Source organism: Phodopus roborovskii, unplaced genomic scaffold, assembly GCF_943737965.1.
Source record: "Phodopus roborovskii unplaced genomic scaffold, PHOROB, whole genome shotgun sequence".
NCBI lineage: Eukaryota > Metazoa > Chordata > Mammalia > Rodentia > Cricetidae > Phodopus > Phodopus roborovskii.
Genome location: NW_026126567.1, coordinates 3,036,188 through 3,041,870, shown reverse-complemented (window position 1 = coordinate 3,041,870; position 5,683 = coordinate 3,036,188). Strand labels below are relative to the sequence as shown.

General features: G+C 39.0%; 1 non-coding gene across 1 annotated transcript; it reads right to left on the bottom strand.

The window, feature by feature from the left end:
- Positions 1-902: 902 nt before the first annotated feature.
- Positions 903-1,065, bottom strand: LOC127235457 (U1 spliceosomal RNA). The gene has a single exon (XR_007835717.1). It is a non-coding gene; the product is annotated as a U1 spliceosomal RNA (small nuclear RNA).
- Positions 1,066-5,683: the final 4,618 nt, after the last annotated feature.

Here is a 5,683-nt window from a genome sequence, read left to right as displayed (position 1 = left end):
AGAGATGGCACAGTGACTTCCACAAGAGGACAGGGATTTGGGTCGGAGGAAGGATGAGTGGAGAGTGTGGTGTACTCAGGATGTTTCTAGGAAGTGGCCCGGAAAGGTGTAAGAGCAGTGCCTTTAGGGAGCTCTGGACCGTCAAGCAAGATCTTAACATATCTAAGCTCCATGTTAGCACCTTGCATTAAAAGCTGCAGTAAAGACCGAGGTTTTCATAATATGCATGCCGTAAATCCTGGATGCAGATTATTCTTTCATCTGTTTGCTTTCCTTAGCATGAATAGAAAACGATACAGAGGTACATAAAAGATTACGAGAATCCACTAAGAGCTATTCACTTGCTCTTGTGAAATGATTACAAAATTAGCAATGTCTTCTCACAAGTGCCTGATCAAGCATAGAAATCAGGGACTTAAAGAAACAGAAGATTTCAATGCTAAATTATCATCAGCTTCCCCCAAACACTTGGAGTACACTTCTAAGAGCTGTTGCCAGGAGCCTGTTCTGTGTTACACTTCAGAATTGTGAGCTTATCCTGGAAGAGAAGTCAAGGGCATTCATTAATGATATTTCAAGTATGCAAGGACTCTGATAGCAGACTACTGGGGGAGGCTAACCATGTGTATTAGCTGAACTGCCTACTGGGGGAGGCTAACCATGTGTATTAGCTGAACTGACCACTGGGGGAGGCTAACCATGTGTATTAGCTGAACTGCCTACTGACCCTCTACTTGGTGCTGAGCTCTGTATCTCTACCTCCTACACTGTCCCCCATGGCCGTGATTCTTCATGTCCCAATATTGTCATAACATATGAAAAGAAATACATTAACTTAGAAGTTTATAAATATCTATATAACTATAGGCAGGATTAATTGTATATAAATTAATTTTTTTTCAGGAGAGATCATGAACACAAGTCCCCCACTACCACAAATTATGCAGTTGAGTTTCCTACATTTGGGGAAATCGCTGAAGTCAGTCCATCAGGAGTGCAATGGATAAGCCTCGCCCTGGGAAAACTGCCTTCATGATGATTGTATTGCCCCTGACAGGTAAGGATGTGAATTATATTTTAATATTAAATATATTGTATAGACATAATTTAGACATATATTGCCACTAACAACAATAATTTCACACATAAAATAATTAGTTGTAATGTGTAATTTTATAAACAGTCTTGGAAATTGGAAGACAGATATGAAGACATAAAATTCATTAGTGTTTTTAACAGAGTGACATTGTTAGAGCTGTTATGTGGGGGCTTAGACTCTGAAATAATTAGGAAAAGGAAGATAAATTAGAGACTCATCACTGCACTCAGTCATGTGAACAAATTCAAAGAACAAAGTAGGTGTGTAATGGATTGTGGGGTAATGAGACTGGTCTTATTGAAGCAGTTATTTTTTAGTTGAAGGGACCATGGAGAATTGCTGGATTGAGTTGAATCACGGAGGGCCATAATGGGCAATTCCAGATCTTAATCATTCAGGGATCAAGAGGCAATAAGGAAACATTGACAGTTGACCACTGAGGCAATAGCAAACTGAGAACTGAAAGATGGGACAGGAAAAGAAGGGATTCCAGCTGTTTCCTCTCTTACCTGCCCAGATAGCCAAAAGGAAAGAGTTCCAAGACTTTACACTAGGCAAGTTGAGTACTGTGACAAAATTAATCACTAGAGAAAACTGCAGGGTTGTCTGAACCTAAACTGGAATACATTTTATTCTTAGAACTGGGGAAAATTGAATCTCTCAATATGAAATAAATTATGTGGGCTTTCTTTAAAGGATTCTATTCAGCAAGATCAGTTTGAACACATTTTACTACACACACACACACACACACACACACACACACACACACACACAAACCATGCTATGAACTGTGCTGTAGATTCACAGAATTACAAGCACACTGCCATCATGGTAGTCTTTTGGCTCATCCCTTAGAAAGCACTGCAAGGGGAGAAAAGGAATGGCGATTTTTCAGTAATCTAAATGTGGTTTGGACATTTGTGCTGAATGTGTTGTCCACTTATATTGCCTCATTTCTTCCTCAACTTCTCTGATTTGGTTCTAATTTCACAAAGTGAGAAATTCATCAAAATCTTTTCCAAGCTCCATGCAAGTCCCCTTCCTGTCCCCTGTCTGAACTGTCACAGACCCAGTATGAAAGCCGATTTGTTATATGCACACAACTTTTTTCTTAAGGCGATCATGGCTGTTAAGGAAAAGTCATGACTATAAAGAAGCTTGTCCTGAAATTCTGTTGTCAATAGACTAGGGAGGAAATGAGAAGAAAAAATAAATAATAAAAAAAAGCCTACCTGTGCTTAGGGATATAAATGTAACCATCAAATCTCCCTCTGGGTTTTTATGATAAATACATATACCGAGCAGGAATTTCAATGAAAAACTATTTCTATTTTAATGTAAGAAAGACAGAGCAATGTATCAACTTCCTACCTCTTAATTTTCATAATATGTTGTTCATTTTGTCTGCCTTCATATATAAATTTTTCAGTTCTGTTGGAAATAAACTACTGAGATGGAGATTATAAAACTCTATTAGATATGCACTAATTTTAGATAAAAATAAGCTGGAAAATTTTTATTTCAGTTATTTTGAAAGACTTAAGTGCTTAAAATATGGTACACCAATGTGAGACTCTGACACAGTTAAGAATAAAATAGAAACAGAAGACAAAAATGGGGGAGGAGATTAAAGAAGAATAACAGAAGATACTAGGAAGGGAAAGAGTGTTTGAAACGAAAGCCTCACCCATTACCCTCACCGTCTTACAGCTCCGCCAGTGACCTTGGATTCATGTCTATTATAGCAAGGGAACATTTGGTGGAGATCATAGGGAACACCGCTGGAAGCTCAGTTTTAAACAACAATGAGCGAGGAAGGAAAAGAAAATCAGGGAGTGTGAGTTACATTATTAAGAAGTCTAGGCAAGGTGTGCGAATTTTGACACCGTGATATATAACACTGAGCTGTATCCAGAGATATCTTAGAACATACGTGATCTGCACGCTGAGGGTTGGACATCCCTGGTGAAATATTAACATGAGACAACATGAGACATTTGGTTCTGGAATGATCTGCATATAGCAGAAATCTAACTGTGTCTACAACTCCATGTACGACAGGACCTCTCCTCTGAGATTTAATTCCATACCAGCAAAAGCATCCTGGAAAAACCACTTACATAATTCCGACAGACATTGATCTTCTGCCATACCCGAAGGCATTGTCTTTCTGCCCACAAAAGTGACTTTGCCTGTCTCCCATTCAGTGTATTAAGAGAAAGGTTCACCGTTCACCGGCTTCACATTTATTCCTTCCTTAGTTCATCGACTTGTTGTCAACACCCACTTCCCTTACAGTGTTGTATAGGAACCCTTTTCTGTTAGTTCGTGGGAGTGGCATGCTCTGCATCCATGGCTGCTTCATCAAGTTACCAAGAGTAGCAACAACTTTCACAATCCTCCATCATCTATCTCTCTTTACTAATTTAGTAAAAATACAGAAATTTCAGAAGCCCTGGAGTTAATGAAACCACAAGATTAATGATTCAGTGTCCTGCAAACACTACATAGAAAGCAGATCTCAGACCTCTCCCATTATATATGAGGAGAACTATAGGGTTTGTATTCTGTAAGTCACTCCGTTTGGGGCTTATACAGCAGTGGATATTCAATAGAAAGTAGGCACCCATTGACTATAGTTCTCGGGTTCTGTTTGTTTTTTTTTTAATGCCTTTTATTTACTTAATTCATCTGACTTAGACATCCATTTCAGTTCTCCTTATTCATTTTCCCTTTCTCTGTTGTTTCATTACCACATCTTTCATAGATTTTTGAACCAGCTTCACACCACACAGCATTTTCTGAAGTCCTTTGGTCAATAAATAACTTCAAATTTTCTACCAGCCCATAGTGGCATGGCCAGAAGGATCAATGCTGGATTGAGAAGCTGAGAGATCACATTTTCAATAGCTAGCTTATAAGTTCATAAATTACAAATAAAACTTATAAATCAGAGGGGAAAACTAGAAATGGGGCAAGGTTATGAATGATCAAATACTTCTTAGAGTGGCATGTTTTCCTCAGCAAGGCTCCACATTCCAAAGGTTCCACAGCCTTCCCTAACAGTGCCACAAACTGGGGACTAAGTGTTTAAATCCTTGAGCCTATGGAGGGCATTTCTTATTCAAACTGCCACAACAACCAATGTGTGATCATTGTGTTCAATGAACAAACCTCTCTCAAAAAATAAGGTATTGTTTCACTAAAGAAGATACCTAGTCAACTTCTGGTCTATACACACACACACACACACACACACACACACACACACACACAGAGAGAGAGAGAGAGAGAGAGAGAGAGAGAGAGAGAGAGAGAGAGAGAGAGAGAGAGAGAGGAGAGAGAGAGAAGCACAGGTTAATAGTAATTAATTATTTGGGACATAATTTGAACTTTTCATAATATATTTAATGCCTGCAGTTTCTTGTTTATTTCCTTTATATCAGTTCAGAATAGGCAGATATCACGTGTCCACGTATGAATATTGTCTGGCATTTTAGTTGGTATCCTTACAGTTTATTGTTCTTAGTGAATTACTCTCTGAACTCTACCTGAAATGTAGAACTTCATAATCCCATTTCCTGCCTCAGTGATTTCAAGGATTTTGCCAGTTAGATCCCCAAGCCATCCTAAACAGAGATTACAAAATTTCCAAGTGGTGAGGAAGCCATTCAAGAGATGCCTCCAGTTTAGGTAGTTGCCTTTCGTGCATCTTGGAAAGTTTTATGTGGTATTTTCAGATATAGGAGTCTTTTGGGAATCCATTGTTCTCAATCTTCACTTCTGTTTGTGCTCAATTTCCAGTGGTTTTCTGACTGTCTCCTATGAAAATCTTCCTTATCTTATATCTATTGCATGGAGGTTACCAGGCCATTACACACGTCTAATTCCCTGAATTCTTCTAAAGGCTAAATTATCAAGTAGTTTCATTAGAGTTCATGAAGATTAATTTGCCTTATTTGAAATGGCATTAGTAATGATGCATATTAGTATCTTGCATGCTGGAATTGTACCACATTTCTGTGTCAGTTCACAGCTCCAAATCATGTCCACATTGTTGGCTGGTGGTTTTAAGGTCCTCAGGTCTTCCCCCTCCTGGTAAATTTTGTCTCCCCTGCTGTCTCAAGTATCTGGCTCTTGAACAACAGAATATAGAAGCAAAAGGAAGTAATGGGCTCAGCATTTGTTCATTGTTCTTCATTACTGAGAAGAAGGCATGCCCCTCAAGCACTCCCCAGACATGTCTTCTAGACTTACCAGAACTATATGGTATTCATGACCAGATGGAAGAGATACGAATCAATGCAGCAAATGGCATACCAACTTCATATATGGAGACAAAAGCTGCACAATTTGGAGGAATATGGAAAAAAATTGTTGGCCGGCCATGAACTTCTTATTCACAAACTAGTTCTGTCGCTCATAATTCTGAATGGACATCTCCACCACTGAGTGTTCCATGAAACCTCATTTCCCAAGTGGCACTAATGCCACTTGCCTTTGCTTTCATCATACCCTGTGCCTGTTATGACTGCACCCCTGTGACATTTAGTGAAATTGCCTGCCTGTCTCTATCTCCCC